Below are 20,802 nucleotides of genomic sequence, written 5' to 3'. Positions count from 1 at the left end.
GGTTGTCCACACTGCTTCTGAGAATATCAAGAATTCAACTTGGGGAAGTTGAATTTTCCCCCGTTCCCACCATTCCCTGAAGGGGGCTTTGCAAATACTTTTTTTTTTTTTTTACTTTTCTTTTATTATCATCATAGTCTGTACATCAAGATGCATAGCAATGATAGCAGGTTTCTTTTTAAAGCTTAGTATTAAATACTAAATATCTTTTCCCATTTTAATTTTACATTACTCGGCCAAGAAAAAAAAATTAAAACTCAAGTTATTTGAAGTCTGGACATACTTCCTTGATTAGCCGGGCTATGTAAAAGTTGGGGGCTTTGATCTTGCTGCTGTATACTCAGATTCAGGCCTTAAAACGATGGGACCAGGTGATAACTGTTTTTGAAGTCTGCTACAAAAATGGATGGCCCGTCATAAGCCAGGTTACAAAGTAAGGATTGGGGTAAGGAAGAGACATTTTCTTTCAGAAACAGAATTTCTAAAGAGTCCCAGTTCATCATTTTTTGTCCAAATGGTCTGAGGAGGGAGTAAAATCTCAATATGAGCTTCAAAGTACTGTCTCTTTAAGGGGATAGTAGTTGCCTTGCGGAGGGGGATGGGTAAATTGGACTATCCTCTTCCCCACCAACTAGTGGAAATGGAAATGGAAAGTTTATTGCCCAGTGAGTGTGAAAGTGGGCTGAAGCTTTGATGGTAAAGAACTCTCTGAGAGGTTTCTTCTAGAAACAGACAACTCAGACTCTTCCTCTCGCTTCAGCAAAGAAGTTATTTTTAAAAGCACTTGGGAAGTTCCTATGCCACCTCTCTGGTGGAAAGGCTCAGAGAAGGGAGTCATCAGTGCAGCCACCTTCTAGGCCATAATGGAATTCCTGAAGATTGGAGACTCCATAGAAGTGTACAAAGGCAGCTGCCACCACCAGGACGTGGAAAATCTGATGAGACTGGAACCATATGTCAAACTTTCCAGGAAAGAAGCGCTCAGGAATTCGAGCAGCATAAAGGCCAGCTCCAGTGATGTACATCACAGCCATGAGTAAGAACCAGCCCATCTGTCCCACTGTGGTGGCCTTGACAAAGCCCTCAGTGATAGTAAAGTGCATGGTGGGCACAACACCACTCAAGCCAAGTCCCAGGAACACTCCTGCTCTTGTCTGCCGGTGCTTAGGAGTGGCAAACCGGTCCCACTGTGCCACAATGATGGCAGAAATCCCCAGGACACAGACGATGGAGAGGTAGATGAGCCATGGCTGTGGGGAGCAGTAGAAGGAGTAGTAGAGCCAGAGGACAAAGCTCCCCATAATCAGTAGAGCAATCCCTGAATAGTCCAGTTTGGAAAAAGTCTGAGAAACTTTCTCTGAATGACAATAGACGATGTGAAAGAGCCAGGAGAAACTGAGGCAGAGCACTGCACCCAAAAAGAACACCCCCCCACACCACCTTCTCCTGTAGAGGGGCCATGAAGTACATATTTGGTCTGAGCATGGTCAAGATTCCCAAAAAGAGAAATAGCACAAAACCAGGCAGATGGGTCCAGATTGCCAGTTTCTGTATGGATGCGGAAGATGCTCTTGAAGGAAACCCGAAAAGAGGGCATGGGTGGTCTGTGGCCATGCAGTAGGTAGTCATTATCCTTCAGCCAGTCGGGGAGCACATCATATGGGATGACCCTCCAACGTCCCTCCCAGACCTTATATACAAACTCCTCCATTTTCTCCATGGCATGGTGGGCTTGAAGGGGAAGTGTCAGTACTCGCACCTCCTCCTCTTCTGCCTGGGGCACTGGGCATGTTTGCTCTTCTTCAGCCACCGGGCGGGCTCTGCAGGGAGCCGGGATCCCCCTCGCTACATCCCGCTGCGCGGGAGGCGGCCTTGCAAATACTTTTTAATTCACTTTTCAAATCACTCTGGGATGTATCGGGGCATCACTATGGACAAGCCAACAAAATCTCATGTCCTACTCAAGGTTCCATGTACTCATGGTGTTCAAATTACTGTCTACCTAAGTTATATTAGGAAATGCACTAGTCAAAATATAAATTTTGTGGTACATGAGTATTTGAAAAGACATTTGAAACAGTTCTTTGGAGGAAGAGATGGGAAAAATATTAAAAAAAAAAAATAGACTGGTTGGCACCTTCCCAAAGGGAGATAAGCAACTGGATTCTGTTTCCTACTATAGATGTTGAGACCAAGGGGTCAAGGTTGCTTCCACCAAACTATTATGTATGTCAAAATGTCATAATAGCTATGTGTTCTAATAAAAAATATGTACACTACCCATCAGAAGGTCATTTCTATCATAGGTGTGTGTTCTAATAAAAAATATGTACATTTCCCCTTCAAAAGGTCATATCAATAACAGATGTGTGTACTAATAAAAATATGTATGCCATCATCATAAGGTCATAGCTGTAATAAATATCTGTTCTAATAAAAAGTACTTTTGCTAAAAGAATTTTCCTCCTGTAAGTTAATTGGTGTTACTAAAACAAGAGTATAGTCAATGAACATTGAAATCACTTTCTTATTTTTACCTCCTCAAACATTTCAGGTATATAAAATAAATTTGCAACATATATTTGAGTAAAAATCTTTTCTATAAATAATGAAACATGGGCAAAAGAATTCACTCTTGGTAACCTGTTCCATTGGGTGTGCAAGAGTTCAATGTTATGATTTATGTAGCTTTCACTTAAGCCTTGGTCTCTAAGTATATATCTATTCCTAAAATTATCCTGAAAAACTAAAAACTATGCCTCCTTTGTCATTTAATCAAGCAACTTAAAACTCAGAAGCCAGAAAAGAATGAGGGGCACTTGGAAGTTGTTCAGAGGAGAACCTCAAATATGATTAAAGAGTTGAAAAATAAGACCCAAGAAAAGTGTAATTTATTGAGATTATTCAACTTTGAAAGTGAAGAATTTGAGGGAATGACAGTTTGTGTCCTGTTGACCAGAACTCTCCACTGAGCTACACTATACGTTACAATATTATGCCAATCGATGCCCATAATTGGGACACTGGAGAAACAGAAATTTCTATGATGCCTTTAATTCCATTCCTCTCCCCTTCCATCAGGTTGAAAGCTCCACTAAATATAATTTTAGTGCATTCTAATACTTTGAAAATGGGTAATCCATGGTACCCTTATTCTTTGACCAAGCCAGGAAATATAATTTCTCCATTCTAAACTCTTAAACAGGAAGATGCTTCACTGTTCATCTCTATTTAGCTGAGTCAGGATCTGAAGTTTGGTCAGTTTTGTTAAAAAAAAAAATGTGTGTGAAAATGAATATTTGAAATTAAAAATTACAATGGAGTTTCAAGGCTGGTTATTAAATCATTTTCTGTAGTGATTGCTAGTTGATTTCTCTCTCCCTAGAATGACTTAAATATGATGCTACCTTAAGACACTGAAGATAGAGATGATTTGCATATTTCTAAGAACCTATGAATTTTCTTTGTTTCTATTTAGCCCTTTTTCATTTTTGTTAAGGACTCTTCAGTGTTCTAATTTAAAAAACCTTATTTGCACAATTATGGATTGCCTATAATTATTCTATGTTATTAATACATACCTTAAGTCCATAAAAGAAAAATTTGGTACTGTTATATTTATAAGAATTTGTCACATGCTTATGTTTCCAAATTACTTCATCAACAAATATTCTCTTTGGGGTTTTTACCTCTAAATGATTAGCTTACTTTCTATTTTGATGAAGACAGCTGTTAACATCAGTGCTTAAGCTGAGCTGTATAACAGATATTGTTGCCCCAAATGCATTTTCTTTACCTTAAAACCAAATGTCAGTCAGGCCACGGTGGCTCAGCAGGCAGAGTTCTCGCCTGCCATGCTGGGGACCTGGGTTAGATTCCTGGTGCCTGGCCATGCAAAACAACAACAACAGCAACAAAAAACGCAAATATCTCTTTGGTAAAAGTGTTACATGTACAAAAGAGTCTAGACCATTTCTTCTTAAAAATTAGTTTAGTATGTTATGTTTATATTTCACTTTTGTGAGTTTCTAGCTCTGATCTTGTTATAATTGATTCATCAATGAGAGAATTTTAAAAATATTTTTGTTGAGAAATATTCACACACATAGAATCCAACATATTATACAATCCAGGGTTTACAATATCATCACATAGTTGTGTAGTCTTCACCATGATAATTTTTAGAACATTTGCATCACTTCTAAAAAAGAAATAAAAAGAATAAAAAGAACTCACACATCCCATACTCCTAACACCTCCCTCTCATTGACCCACAGTATTTCGATCTATCCAATTTTTACCCTTTATCTCCCTCTATTATTTATTTATTTATTTATTTTTACATGGGCAGGCACCAGGAAATGAACCAGGGTCTCAGGCATGGAAGGCAGGAACTTTGCCTGATGAACCACCATGGCCTGTCCTATTATTTATTTATTTTTCTTCTTATTTATTTATGTTTACTCATCTGTCCATACCCTGGGTAAAAGGAGGATCAGACACAAGGTTTTCACAATCACATAGTCACATTGTAAAATCTCTGTAGTTATACATTCTTCTTCAAGAATCAAGGCTACTGGGACCGTTCAACAGCTTCAGGTATTTCCCTCTAAACACTCCAACACACTATAAACTAAGAACAGGTATCTATGTAATGCATAAGAATAACCTCCAGGATAACATCTTGACTCTGTTTGAAATCTCTCAGCCACTGAGGCTTTATTTTGTCTCATTTCTCTCTTCTCCCTTGTGCTGGTTTGAAAGGATTCAGTACCCTAGAAAAGCCATATTTTAATCCTGATGCATTTTGTGGAGGCAGTCATTTCTTTTAATCCCTATTCAGTACTGTAATTAGGAAGCTTGATTAGATTATCTCCATGAAGATGTCACACAACAAGTTGTGGGTATTAAGCTTTGATTAGAGGCAGATGTGAGTACACCCATTCCAGGTAAGTCTTGATTAGTTTACTGGAAAAGAGGAAACATTTTGGAGAGAGTCCTAAGAGCCACAAGAACCATGAGAGCCCATGCAGCCAGAGACATTTGGAGATGAAGAAAGAAAATGCCCCAAATGAGCTTCATGAAACAAGAAGTCTGGAGAAAAAACTAGCAGATGCTGCCATGTTGACCATGTGCCTTTTCAGCTGAGAGAGAAACTCTGAACTTCATTTGCCTTCTTGAACCAAGGTATTTTTCCCTGGATGCCTTAGATTGGACATTTCTATAGACTTGTTTTAATTGGGACATTTTCTCAGCCTTAGAACTGTAAACCTTGCAACTTATTAAATTCCCTTTTTTAAAAGCCACTCCGTTTCTGCTACATTGCATTCTGGCAGCTATCAAACTGGAACACACCTTTTGGTCAAGAAGGCTTTCTCATTCCCATAAGTCCGGGTCCTGGTTTATTCCCAGGAGTCAGGTCTACATTGTCAGAGAGATTGGACCCCTGAGACTTATGTTCCATGTAGTGGGGAGAGTGGTGAGTTCACTTGCCAAGTTCGTTTAGAGAGATAGCCCACATCTGAGCAATAAAAGGGATTCTCTTGGGGTGACTTTTAGGCATAATTATGAGTAGGCTTAGCTTCTCCTTTGCAGGAATAAGCTTCATAGGGACAAGCCTCAAGATTGAAGGCTCAGCCTATTGAGCTGGTTGCAAGAATATCAAGAATTCCCCAAGTGGGGAAGTTTAATATTTCCTCCTTTCTCCCCAGTCCTCCAAGAGGATTTTGCAAATACTCTTTCATTCCTCTGTCCAAATTACTCTGGGGTATATTGGGGCATCATGCTAACCTGTATAAACCAACAAAATTCCTGTTCAAGATTCTATGTAATTATGGTGTTCAAGTAAATTGACCATACAAGTTAAATTAGATAATGTGCTACTCAAAATATAAATTTTGCACCAAATAAACATCTCTACCTTTGGTCTTGCACAGAAGTTGAAGTTTGAAAATATGGGTCATATCATTCTTTACCCAGTATTCTAATGTACTTTAGTCATGTCCAGATCAGCTTTATTCATATCTCTAGATGATGTCTGATTACTTTTTTCAGCTTTTTTTTTTCTTTTTTGGGGGTGCATGGTTCAGGAATCAAACCTGGGTCTCCCATATGGAAGGTGAACATTCTGCCACTGAACCATCCATGCACCCTTTACAGTTTTTTTTTTTTAACATTTTTTATAGTATAGTATAGCATATATATGAAGTAAAGAAATAAAAAAGCAATAATCTTCAAAGCTGTCTTCAATAAGTGGTTACAGGACAGATCCCAGAGTTTGTCATGGGCTACCATATGATCCTCTAATATTTTTCCTTCTAGCTGCTCCAGAATATAAGAGGCTAGAGGACTTAAATACTTTTTTTATCAGCACAATCAACTTTTTTCCCTTCTTTTTTGTGAAAAATAACGTATATACAAAAAAGCTATGGATTTCAAAGTACAGCACCACAATTAGTTGTAGAACATATTTCAGACTTTGACATGGGTTACAATTTCACAATTTTAGGTTCCTACTTTTAGCTGCTCTAAAATACTGGAGACTGAAAGAGGTATCAATTTAATGATTTTTCAGCGTTCATATTCATTTGTAAAGTCCTATCTTCTATGTATAATTCCACCATCAACATTGATCTTTTCATACCTCTCTTTGGGGTTGTTTGGACTATGGCAATTCTAAGTTTTTGATGTTGGAGGGATCTGTCTCTAATATAGGGTAGGGAGATGGAACTATCTGATGTTCTGGAGAGACTGGGCTAAGTTTCAGGACTTATCTGGACCAGGGACCCATCTGGAGGTTGTAGGTTTCTAGAAAGTTACTCTAGTGCCTGGAACCCTTGTGGAATCTTATATATTGCTCTAGGTGTTCTTTAGGATTGGCTGAAATAGTCCTGGTTGGGCGTTGGCAGGTTATGATAGGTAGCAAGGTCTACCTGAAGCTTGCATAAGAGCAGCCTCCCGAGTAGCTTCTCGACTCTATTTGAACTCTCTGCCACTGATACTATATTAATTACACTTTTTCCCCCTTCTGGTCAGGATGGAATTGTTGATCCCACAGTGCCTGGTCTGGATTCATCCCTGGGAGTCATCTCCCATGTTGCCAGGGAGACTTTCGCTCCTGGATGTCATGACCCACGTAGGGGGGAGGGCAATAATTTCACTTTCAGAGTTGGGCTTAGAGAGACTGAGGCCACATTTGAACAACAAAAGAGGTTTTCCAGAAGTAACTCTTAGGCATGCCTATAGGTAGTCTAAGCTTCTCTGCTACCTACATAAGCTTCACAAGAGTAAGCCTTGTGATTGAGGGCATAGCCTATTGTATTGGGTGTCCCTAAAGTTTGGCACTGTTTCAGGGAATTCCCTGATAGTAAGATTTAATAGTTCCATATTCTTTCTCCCATTCCTCATGGGACTATGCCAATACTTTTTTTTTTTTTACTTTCTTTTTTCTTTTATTAATTTTTAAATTTTATTTAAAACTATAACAACAAACAAACATAAACATTCTTAACTTTTGATCATTCGGTTCTACATATATAATCAGTAATTTACAATATTATCATATAGGTGCATAGTCACCATCATGATCATTTCTTAGAACGTTTGCATCAGTTCAGAAAAAGAAATAAAAAGACAACAGAAAAAAAATCATACATGCCATACCCTTACCCCTCCCTTTCATTGATCACTAGCATTTCAATCTATATTTTAACACTTGTTCCCCCCTATTATTTATTTTTATTCCATATGTTTTACTTGTCTGTTGATAAGGTAGATAAAAGGAGCATCAGACACAAGGTTTTCACAGTCACACAGTCACATTGTGAAAGCTATCTCATTATACAATCATCTTCAAGAAACATGGCTACTGGAACACAGCTCTACATTTTCAGGCAGTTCCCTCCAGCCTCTCTATTACATCTTGACTAACAAGGTGATATCTATTTAATGCATAAGAATAACCTCCAGGGTAATCTCTTGACTCTGTTTGGAATCTCTCAGCCATTGACACTTTATTTTGTCTCATTTCACTCTTCCCCCTTTTGGTCGAGAAGGTTTCCTCAATCCCTTGATGCTGAGTCTCAGCTCATTCTAGGATTTCTGTCCCACGTTGCCACGAAGGTCCATACCCATGGGAGTCATATCCCATGTAGAAAGGTGGAGAGTGGTGAGTTTGCTTGTTGTGTTGGCTGGAGAGAGAGGCCACATCTGAGCAACAAAAGAAGTTCTCTTGTGGGTGACTCTTAGGTCTAATTTTAAGTAGGCTTGACCTATCCTTTGTGGGGTTAAGTTTCATATGAACAATCCCCAAGATAGGGGGCTCAGCCTATAGCTTTGGTTGTCCACACTGCTTGTGAGAATTTCAAGAATTCAACTTGGGGATGTTGAATTTCCCCCATTCTCACCATTCCCCAAAGAGGATTTTGCAAATACTTTTTTATTCACTGTTCAAATCATTCTGGGATTTATTGGGGCATCACTCTGGACAAACCAACAAAATCTCATATCCTACCCAAGGTTCCGTGTACTTATGTAACTCACTCTTAATTTTGAAGGACAATTTGGCTGAGTACAGAATTCTTGTCTGGAACTCTTTCTCTTTCAGAATCTTGAATATTTCATACCACTGCCTTCTCACCTCCAGGGTGCTAGTTGAGTAGTCTGAACTCAGTCTTGTTTAATTTCTCTTGTATGTAGTAGATTGTTTTTCTCTTACCGCTTTTGGGATTTTCTGCTTCTCTTCAACATTTGACAGACTGATTAGTATGTGCCTTGGGGAAGGTCTATTTGGATTTATTGTGTTTTGAGTTCTTTGGACTTCTTTGGCTTGCATATTTATGTCCTTAATGAAGGTTGGGAAGTTTTCCCCCATTATATTCTCAACTACTCTTCCTAACCCTTTGCTCCTCTCTTCTCCTTCTGAGACACTAATGATTCTCATATTCTGTACTTTGTTTTGTCTATCATTTCCCTGAGTTTCCATTCAATTTTTTCCATGTTTTTTGCCATTTGCTGTTTTGAGTCTTTGAAGTCAATAATCCTGTCCTCTATATCATTTATACTTTATTCTATCTCTTCAGATCTGGTGTTGTGTGCCTCTAGTATGTTTTTTATTTGGTCAACTGTGTCTTTAATCTCTGTGATTTCCACTATTTTTCTATTTATTCTTTCAAATTCCTCTTTGTGCTCTTCTACTGTCTTCTTGATCTCCTTTACGTCATTTGCTATCCCACTTATTTTATTAAGTAGAGTTGTATGAACATCTTTGATTAGTTGTTCCAATGTCTGTATCTACTGTGGTATTTTAATTTGGTCATTAGGCAGGGCTATATATGTCTTCAATGTGGTATGCTTAGTGATCTTCAGCTGTCTTTATGGCATGGAAATATCTTAAATTTATTTTGGGAGTTGATTTCCTTCAGTAATTTAAGGCCTTATATTTGCAGGATGGTTGTACAGCAGGGAGCAGGTCATGGGGTGGAGCACCAAATAAGGTGATTTGTTTCAGGGCATGTATGGGCACAGGTCAAGGATGTTACACTGATGCTTGTGAACGTGAGTTGCCAGTGGCCAGGGAGGATGTAGCTGTGTAGGTACACCTGTCTGTGTCGCGTAACCCTGGTGTGCACTGGTCTAAAGCACAGGACCCTTTGTGTGCATGCATAGAGCTGTGGCAGCAGGTCAGTATTAGGCCTTCGTGGATTGGGCACAGATGTGACTTAGCTGTCTAGGTCAGAACTTTCTCAGAACTTGGAAGTTAGGCTGAGGGCTGTGTGCATGTGTGGTTCTAGAACTGCTGTAAAGTGCGGTTCCCAGAGCTGAATGAAATGATTGGTGGTCCATGTGCATGCCTGGGCCTGTGAGTGCCATAAAACGGATTCACTGAGCCCAGGGATGGCCAGGTTAGGCTGTGAGACACTATGGGTGGGCTGTGGGGTAGCCTAGGCATGGAGGTTAGTGCCTGCAACCTTTATGTGCTGACAACAGCCTGCAGAAACAGGGAGGGGGAGGTAGTGCTAGGGAGCAGAGGAGGAGAGTTGCGTTGGGCTGCACTTGGGGTAGGGGTGTGGGGCAGTTATGTGCACTGGGTGCTGGTGGGGTGGCAGAGCCTAGAGTGCAGGGAATGGGAGTGGGGTGATGGGGTTCAGATGTGTGGGGTGTGGGATGAGTCGCCGGTCATGGAGCTGTGCTGGTGAGGGTAGTGTGCCCGAGGAATGTGGCCTGGCTTACTTCCTAGTCTCACACTTCCATCCACGCTGTTCCACAGGCTCTGTGCCTTTGTGCCAGGCTCCAGCTCTCTGCCTCACAGTTCCTCGGCCTCTGCAACCAGGGCTGCTCTATGTGGTGCAGAAGGCTCTCCCAGGTCAGCTGCACTCCCAAATTGCCTTCTCAGTTGCTCTCTCCCTTCTCCAACTCTTCCCTGGAACAGGGCTAATCTCAAGCTACTCTGGTCAGCCATCTTCCTGGAAGTCCCTCAGCATTTTTTAACAGTTGCTGAATGGGGTAATGCTGACTTTCTAGCTTCAGTGCTTTAACTCTGAGTCTCAGGTTAAATGAGAGATTTTTAAAAATATGTTTTTATTGAGATATCTTCATGTACCATACAATCTATCAAAATTATAAAATCAGTGGCTCACACTAGCATCACATAGTTGTGTATTCATCACTATGATTATTTTTAGAACATTTGTATCACTCTTGAAAAAAATAATAAAAAAAAACTATATATCTCATACCCCTATCCCTCCCTTTCACTGACCACTCATATTGCAGTCTACTCCCCCTTTTTTGAATGAGAGATTTTTAGTTGGATTTCAAAAGAATATTCTTTCTAGCTGTGGTAGAAAGATATTCACCTAAGGCATCTTAAGTGTGTTTTGTAGGCCCAGGTTTTCTAATTCTTTGAGTCACCAAATCTGATAAATGTCATATTTTCACATGCCTATGAATATCCTAAAAGTAGATTTAATGACTATACTCAGCAAAAAAAAATGTTAGATGTTTGTATATGCTTCATTGGTGTACATTTGGGAAGAAATACATGAATATCTAACTCAGACACATTAGCAATTTATGGTCAACTGGGAAAAAAATGTGCAGATTTTACAAACTAGCTACATATCACATTCCTGGAATGTTTAACAAAGTAATATTTCCCTTTGATTATACTCTAGGAATTTATTTTTTAATTTGATGTTATAATTCAAATTTAATTTTGCTTTCATTATTAATATTGCAAATTATTTGGATTACCTTCATCAATGAAGGTTAAGCCTCTCTTTTTCTATTACATGCAGGGCTCATGTGGTGGCCTGCCTCCAAGCAATCATCTTCTACACTGGAGTGTTCTTTCCTAAGTTTGATAAAAATCTAAAGTAGGATGACAAATAAAACAATCGGCATAGCCAGCCGAAACAGTGGGAGACTCATTGGTCAGTGCCCTATATGAGTCTTTGTTGGAGCCTTCTCTTTCCTCCATTCCTCAGTTGTGTGAAGCACAAGCTATGAGGATACTAAACTATACTGGATGGAAAAGTCACATTGCTTGGGTTTACCATAGGTCATCTTTATGATTTAGTGAAGCTCAATTGCTCCATTTCAGGCCCTGTTCACTTTGGAGCAATAAATGTGTGTGGAGAAACTACAATGTGCTGGACAGTGCTGCAGGCTCTGGAGACATAGCAGTCAACCAGACAGGCATGGAGTTTGCATTCTGATGGGGAGAGGCAAGCACCAAATAAAATTAATATTTTATGTGGTATATTAGGAGGTGATAAGTTGTATGCAAACTAGTGAAATGGAAAGGGTATAGTGAATGCTGGGGGTGGGGTTTTGATTTTCAATTTCAATTAGGGTGGTCTGAATAGTTCAGGGGGAGACCTGACTGAGAAGGTATCTTTTGAGGAAAGATGTGAAAGAGATAAGGACATGGGTTATGTGGAAATGAAAGGTAAGAAAATTCCAGGTAGAGAGAACAGCGAGTGCAGATGTCATGTGGTGGGGGTGTTTCTTGGCAAAGAGCCCAGTGTGACCAGAGGCAAGTCAGTGCAGCAGAGGAATGGAAGGTCAGAGGTTGGGGAGGCAGACAGCACAGGGTCTTGTAGGCTATCTAAGGTGTCTGAGTCAGAAAAGAGGGCATTTGAGGATTTTATGCAAAGGAGCTATTTGACCTGGCTTAGGTTATCTTTTTACTGGCTTAGGTTTTTAACAGGGTCTTGTGACTACTATATGGAGAACATTAAATACAGGGACTTTGTCCATTAAAATCTCTTCTAGCTGTAGGTCCAGAATCTATGAAGTTTGAAGATTTCCCTGCCAATTCTCCTGCCAGTATTCAAGAAGGAAGAAAATCCTGTTGAAGCCATTTTGGTCTTCTACTAGAATTAGCTGTTTGATAGGCTGTAAGAATTAGTTCTCCTTGAATGGGGTCTCTAGGGCCAGTTAAATCTTCACTTTCTCATGGCTTCCTTAAGCTGATTTAAAAGAGGTGATCGTGTTTCAGAAGTACCAGGGAATTGTTGATGGTATAGATGAAGGTCCATGCTATTGGTAAGTAACAAGAAACTTTTGACTTTTGTGTAAGTGAGCAGCTTAGTACAAACCAACTTTTCTTAGGAACATATAGAGACCCCCCAGCTCTTTCCTTCCAGTTGTTCATTAACCCGTGAAAAGCTGCCCTCTGAATATTCACAGGCACTTATCTCCTTACCGAAGGTGAAAGAATTCATTTCAATGTGATATAATCACGTGGGGTTACATAGTGAAAATTGTGCTAGTAACTTAACACTGTAAGACTGATAATGGGGAACAGAATAAGTTCATCAAAAATGTTAATAGAGGGCGGGCCGCGGTGGCTCAGCGGGCAAAGTGCTTGCCTGCTATGCCGGAGGACCTCGGTTCGATTCCCGGCCCCAGCCCATGTAACAAAAACGGAGAAACAGAATACAATAAAACAAGAAAATGTTTAAAGATGTTTCCCTTTCTTCCTTCCTTCCTTCCTTCTCTCTGTCTTTAAAAAAAAAAAAAAAAAAAAAAAAAAAAAAAAAATTTTAATAGAGGAAATTGTGTTCCGCTACTAAAATTATTTGTAATGCTAGTTTTATAAGTTCATTTTTACATGCAAACTCTATAAATTCTCAAACATTGTTATTTGGGCATTAAATATTTTACGTGTATGATGAGCTGCAATACATTGAAATTTTAAGAGGGTAGAATAAAATATGAAGTGAATCAGCTGTTGTTCTGCACATTCAAATGATGGCTAATGACATTAATTAAAAAAAGAGAGTAATAAAACTTTATCTGTTTTTACTAATGTTGTCATTAAAGCTTTCTTATTCAGATGTGAGATTTCTATATTTAGCAAGTGCATTACATTGAGTAGAGAAATAGAAACTACAGCTCAATTCAATTACATTCTAAGAGAGAGAGAGAAACACCAATGTTCTCTGTAATGAATTTTTATACTCAGAAAAGAAAACATCATAAAATCAAAAGAACCATCAAAAGAATGAATGTCTTAAAAAAAGATGTGGGTGGCAATTACTTAAGGCTGTTTGGATCCTCTCTAAAAGGCATAAAAATTCCTTAAAACTAAGCTTAATAAAGGAAAGATAAGAATGACATTAAAATTCATAAAAATTATTTGGCAAGTTATTCACAATTCATCTCATGTATATGCAGAAGACCATTTCCTCATGTCACAATGTATCAGAAACAATATATAGGTTGCTATTAGGATTTTTATTAAGTCAAAGTACAAGCTAATTGTGATAGAGCTAAAGGAGCTATTAAATATGATATGGTTTAATAAAATATGAGAGGTGAGTTTTAGAAAGCTGATCCATAAGGTTGGTTCTCAGCTTTGCTCTGAATTGCTCACTTTGGAAAGTTGTTTTTATGTAGTCAATAGAAGAGTCAAGATAATAATCAGACTATAGGGAAGAATGATGAGTAAAACTGGTGAGCAAATATTTGGCTTTCCTGATCCATTAATTTATACATTTCTGTTTACCTAGCAGATTAATGAGTGAATTTAGATGTTTACACAAGCATTATGCTCTGATGCAAATTATTTGCCCAGAAAGTTAAGAGACTTCAAAGATCTAAAGCTGACTACTAGATGTCTTGCACACAGCCACTGTGCACTGCCCTTCACCCATGTGCAAAACCAGCAAGAAGTCCAGCTGTTTTGATTTAGAGGCCATTGAGGCAAATTGACTCAATTACAAAAATATTTCTTTTTCATAACAATAGTAAATACTTACAGGGTGCTTAATTATGTCAGGTATTGTTTGAATTCATATCTTTGCTATGATGTGAATATCAGGTAGCTTTTTCTGCCTAAGAAACCACCCTAAAACTTTAGTGTCTTGAAATAATAGTTTCATATTATTCACAAATCTACAGGTTAGTTGGGAAATCTAAGTTGAGCTAGGCCAGGAGCTTGCTAATGTGTCTTCTGTTGACTGTGGGTCAGGGTAGGTGGTTTTACTGATCTTTCCTGGGATCTTTTATCTCTTTCTGGGGCCTCGGCTGGAATAAATGGGCTGACTGCTCCTTCTTCTTCTTCTTCTTTTTTTTTTCTTTTACTTAGTTTTATTTTTAAAAAATTTTAATTAATAAAACCAATCAACATACAATATAAACATTCTTTTTTTTATCACATAGTTGTATATTCATCATCATGATCATTTCTTAGAACATTTGCATCAATTCAAAAAAAGAAATAAGAAAACAAACAAAAGAATTCATATATACCATACCCCTTTCCCCTCCCTTTCATTGGTCACTAGAATTTCAATCTAGTAAATTTATTTTAATGTTTGTTCTCCCTATTATTTATTTATTTTTAATCCATATGTTTTACTCATCAATCCATAACGTAGATAAAAGAAGCATCAGACACAAGGTTTTCACAATCACAGTCACATTGCGAAAGTTGTATCATTATACAATTATATTCAAGAAACATGGCTACTGGAATATAGCTCCACATTTTCAGGCAGTTCCCTCCAGCCTCTCTGTTACACCGTAACTAAAAAGGTGATATCTATTTAATGTGTAAGAATAACTTCCAGGATAATGTTTTAACTCTGTTTGGAATCTCTCAGCCATTGACACTCTATTTTGTCTCATTTCTCTCTTCCCCCTTTCGGTCGAGAAAGTTTTCTCAATCCCTTGGTGCTGAGTCCCAACTCATTCTAGGATTTCTGTCCCACATTGCCAGGAAGGTCCACACCCCTGGGAGTCATGGTCCACATAGAGAGGGGCTGGGCAGTGAGTTTGCTTGTTGTGTTGGCTGAGAGACAGAGGCCACATCTGAGGAACAGAAGAGATTCTCTTGGGGGTGACTCTTAGGCCTAATTTTAAGTAGGCTTAGCCTATCCTTTGTGGGTTAAGTTTCATATGAACAACCCCCAAGATTGGGGGCTCAGCCTATTGCTTTGGCTGTCCCCACTGCTTGTGAGAATATCAAAAATTCTCCACTTGGGGAAGCTGAATTTTTCCACTTTATCACCATTCCCCCAAGAGGATTTTGCAAATAGTTTTTTATTCACTGTTCAAATCCTTCTGGGATTTATCAGGGCATCACTCTGGACAAACGTACAAAATCTCATGCCCTACTTAAGGTTCCAAGTACTTATGGTGCCCAGTTAATCTGGCTGACTGCTTCTTGTCCATGTAATCAGCAGTCACTCCACATTTTGGAGGCATCATGTTCACATGGTGGATGCAGGTTTAAGGCTTGGGCTTAAAACCAACACACTGCTACTCCCATTGAGTTCAGTTGACCAGACAACGCCACAAGGCCAACATGTATTCATGGGGTGGGGAAACAGATGCCACCTTTTGATAAGAGGCGCTGTAATGGGTGTGGATACAGGGAGAAGTAAGACCTGTGTTCATTTTTACAATCTACCAAAGGTGGGTACAATATTTTCCATTTTGTAGTTGAGGGAATTGTGACACAGTGTTTAGGTGGCACGGGTTTGTATAGCTTCTAAGTATCCAAGTCAGAATTCAGACACAGAGTATCTACTCTAGAATTCATGCTATTAACCTATATACTGCATATTTATTTTGTGTGTGTTTTATCTAGATGTCTCTGCTGCACATGTCTGGGAAAAAACCTCATATTTATTGCCTTCTTCCTTGTGTGGAACTTCTGATTCCCTTGGTACCATCCATTCACCCCATCCACTGGACCAAATGTTTGAAATAACACTTCTTTTCTCCCTTGGTTTTTCTCTTGATCTTTATACTGTTATCTAAAATAGGAATATCATAGGGCTTTTATTTTATTTTATATTTTTTTAAATGGGCAGGCACCGGGAATCAAACCCAGGTCCTCTGGCATGGCAGGTGAGCATTCTTGCCTGCTGAGCCACCGTGGCCCGCCCTCATAAGGCTTTTTTAAAGTGAGTTTTAGCAAAGTGCTAGATGTAATGTACTTTTGTTGTTTAGAATATAAATTCCTGAGGGTAGGAGATATTGTTTGTTTGTATTTTTATTTAATATTTTTGTTGTAAAATATTTTTTAGAATTCCAAAATGAATTCACTCTTTTGCTGGCTGTTAACTCCATGAAGTTAGAGACTTCAACTATAAGTTACAGTAGTTAGCAAATGTTAGGTGTCCAGTAAATCTGAATTAAATTAAAAAAATGAAGGAAGCCAAAATTGTAATGATTATTAATAAATATTTAATTGCTGATTATATCAAGTAGCTTAGACTAATATTATACTTTTTTTTAAAAAAAACTTTGTTTTTGTTTGTTCAGTGCCATTTTCTTTTCTCATTATGTCTGTTACACTTTGTATATGTATGTGTTTGTATGTGGTACCATAATATTATATACTGATTTTAAAGACATTCTTTATTAAATTTGTGTTTTATTCCTGTACACTTTCATATAATGGCTCCCTGTTGATCTGGACACATAGCAGTCTTTAGAGCTTGCAATAATGCTCTTGAGACTATGGAAACTTACAGCTTACTAAAAGTAAGCAGCACTAGAAGGAGAAGTAATATGGGACCTTCGCAAACATGGAGCTCATAGCCCGCCTCTGGGTTTACTCTACTGCACCTTCAAAATCTAATCCTTGGACTCAAATAAGTGCTATGCATCAATTAGAACCCATGCAAACATGAGTGTTTAAAACTCCTTGAAGTTCTTTTTTGGAGATTCTTCTCAGTTACCTGATGAGTTGTTTGCAGTGCTTTTCTCAGTTTACCAGGGGAAATTGAAACAGACAAGGTAGGCCAGTTTGTCAAATTCAAAATTAAGGACAAGGGATTGGGTAGCCAAGGTAAGAACTGAAGGAGCCACATTTTATAGCCCATTGTTCAAAAAACTAAGACATGTAGTTTGTAAGAAAAGCACAGTATGGAGAGTACATATCACCTTTCTTAATCATGAATGTGCGTGGAGATTTTTTATTAGAACATACTAAAGGTCTGGCATTTTGTTAGTTTGTAGAGTTGACAGTGAAGCAGCATGATTTATTAATAGAGGAACATTTCATGATTCATCTCGTTAGCATGTATGATTGCTATCCGGAGACAGATCTTATGCCCAGAAGACAAAGAGCAAAATGAGTTTAAATTGATTTTTTCAGAGACTAGAGCAGAAGTCATCATCAGAATGCACAAATAAAGCCCCAAGTGAGAAAGCCACTTAGCAATTAGTTCTTCCTCTGTGATAAACACCATTTTGACCTCAGAATCTGTCAACATCCAGCAATTAGTCTCACAATTTTTTTCTGTGAGGATATTCTATTACAATGAAATTTCTTGTCAGTGATGATTCTGAGGGACTAATCACACAGGAAATGGTATATACTCCTGAGTCTAACTGGCTTAAAAAATCTGTGGTCTTTCTAACACACCAAATTTCTTTCTCCTCTGACCTTTCTTAAAATTTATACTTGGTCTTCATCTGTTATATAATTAGTATCATATGTTCATACGTTGTTTATATATTGTTTCAATTTCTTCATTTGTCTCCACAGTGTGGAAAGAAAGTGCTTCAGTGTGAGGGCCATGGACCTTTCATCAATCTTCCTGGGGATACTTCACGGTCTGTAGCTTAGGATACTAAGCCAATAGGCATGTCTTAGATGTATCTGACTGCCTGAGACATACATGAGAAAGAGTAAAACGTGCTTCCTCACAAAAAGGTGAGAAAAAGCATTCATGAATTATGAAACTTCTGCCAAAAGCTTAACTGACTTAGAATCATTTCCTTCTTTTCTATTAATATTTTTAATATATCACGTTAGTTAAGGGAGTTACCTAAATAGGGAGTGAAATCGGTCTTAAGAGTTGACTACTGCTAATATATAAAATACAGAAAGATTTAAATACAACACTACACACACATCTGTGATGACTGGTTGAATGGTGTGATACATTTGACAAGGACCTTCATCGTGATTAGCAGGGGAGAGTGAAGTAGAGAGTACTCTATAAATCACCAGTTCTATTTGTCTTTTCAATTTTTAATGCTCAAACTGCCTGACTGGGAGGCAGGATAATTAGTGTAGCATTTCTCAGAAATAGAAAAAGAATTGCTTAGAACCCTTGTTAAAAACACAGATTTTCAGTCCCACCCACATCCTGATAAATGAGAGTCTCGAGGGGAGTGCCTGGAAATGAATAGTCTTAATCAATTTGCAGGTGATTTCTATTAGACAATAGTTCAGAAGACCTACAGAGTTCAACTCTGCCGTTTACTGAGTTGAGCTGAACAAGTTACTTCACCTGTATAAGTATCAGTTTCCTCTTCTGGCAAAACAGGATGATGGTCGTATCTTAGACCAGGTGATAGTGTGACGAGTGGGTGACATAATGCATGCATTTGGCAAAGATGCTGAATATGCATTAGCTGCTGTTACTAATGCTATTATTACTGTTATTTTATTCAATGAGTGCAGGTGTTTTGGATCTGCCCAATTTTAGGAAGTAATGAATATAAATGACAGGAAATCTTCAAGGGAAGAAAAGTTAAAGGAGAAGAACCTCTTTTAGGTTGGGTGAGGGCTGAGATATTCTAGGTTCCAGGTCAAGGAGAGAGTGGGCTTGGAAAGAAGTCCCAGGAGAACCTAGGGCATCTGACTCTCTTATAATCCCTGCTTTTCTTTCCCATTCTTGGAGGGGATCAGAAACATTTTTGGAAGAACTAATACATGATAAAGTCAAATTGGCCAACGATATATTCATCTTATGAAGTTTTCATTTGGAATGTGCTGATAAAGAGGGTATTATTGCTTTGCATGACCAGGTCCATCATTTATGCAAATATGTATAGCTGTCATATCACATTTGTTCATTTATTCATTAATTCAGTACATTTTTGTCGAGCACCAGCTGTGATACTAAACATGTTGGAATGACTTTTTAAATGGATAAAGGGAATATTTTGGAAGAGTTGTGAGGAACTTGAAAGAGAAGTCCTAGAATGCTTTGAAGAGATTGTTGGTAGCATGTGGACTCTAAAGATACCAATGACGAGGCTCTAGACAGTTTGTTATTGCAAACTGGAAAGAAGGCAATCCTTATTTTCAAGTGGCAAAGAATCTGTTTCAAGGAGAAGGGAGTAATCATCTTAGGTTACTGAGACCAAGATGAAGATTTGAAATTGACCACTGGTTTTAGATGGAAGAAGATTTTAAAAGCCATGAACTTGAGTATGTAGCAGAAAAGCTTTCCAAATTGAATGTGGAAAGTGTGGCCTGGTTTCTCCTTGCAGCTTATAGTGAAATGTGACAGGAGGGAGATAAGTTGAGAACATGACTCTTGGGTATAATGAAGCCAGAAATTGATGGTCTGGAAATTTCTGGGCTTCTAGAAGGGAAGACATCAGAGAATAGTGCCCCATGTGTGGATTTAACCAAGCATGGAACAGGTCAGGCATTTCAGAAAAAGCCAGAATTGAAGATGGAGTTATCCAGCAAGGATTTGTGGAAAGTCCTTTTGTCTGATGGGCACAATCTCGGCAAATTGCATAGGAAACCAACAAGAGTGTTGTGCATCTGTATAAATGGAATCATTATCATGGTGGTTTAAGGGACAAATTGAAGGAAAAATAACTTCAGAGGCAGAACAATGGAAGCTAAGGTCTACAGTCAAGAAACCTCAGGCTAGGAGAGTGGACCCATCCAAGTACTTGGAGAGGGTAAGTTTGCCCCAAGGACAGAGGGTGGGCTTTCCACCTACTTGCTCAGGAAGAGTTATGCACCATGAGCATAACTGAGAGGGTGGAGCACATTCCTTAGAAATCGGGGAGAGCCTGGCTAGTGTCACCTCATTGTTCTGGAAGTTTTGAGTGTGTTCTCCAGAGATGGCAGAGAGCCTGGGCTGATGTTTGGAGAGGGTAGAGCAGTGAAAAAGGTGGTCTCCCCAATATCCTACAAGGTTGCATTTAGACAGAGTAAGACTGCTGCAAAGTCCATTGGAAAGAGTGGGACTGCTGCTCTCTAAAGCCCTGAGGGTAAATGGATCTCAGACTTTGAAATCTAATGGTCTTTGATCTGCAGGTTTCCAGAACTGTATGGGTCCAATGCCCTCTGTGTTCCTTCCAATTCCTCCCAATGGAAGTGGGAATATGTATCCTATGACTGTCCTCCTTTATATATTGGTAGTTGATAACTTATTCTGAGCTTTGAAGGTCCGGAACCGAGGATAATTTTGCCTTAGAACAGTCTATGCCTGTAGTTGACTGATGAGATTTTGTACTGTTTCTGACTTTGTATTGTATTTGAATTATTTCTGAAATGGTTTAAAGCTTTTTGATATTGTG

General features: G+C 38.7%; 1 pseudogene; it reads right to left on the bottom strand.

Moving 5' to 3' along the window:
- Positions 1 to 674: 674 nt before the first annotated feature.
- LOC143683334 (adiponectin receptor protein 1 pseudogene) overlaps positions 675 to 20,802 on the bottom strand; it is a 43,573-nt pseudogene continuing 23,445 nt past the window's right edge.

The sequence above is a fragment of the Tamandua tetradactyla genome, chromosome 5, assembly GCF_023851605.1.
Source record: "Tamandua tetradactyla isolate mTamTet1 chromosome 5, mTamTet1.pri, whole genome shotgun sequence".
NCBI lineage: Eukaryota > Metazoa > Chordata > Mammalia > Pilosa > Myrmecophagidae > Tamandua > Tamandua tetradactyla.
The sequence above is the reverse complement of the archived record's forward strand: the minus strand, read 5'-3'. Positions and strand labels throughout refer to the sequence as shown.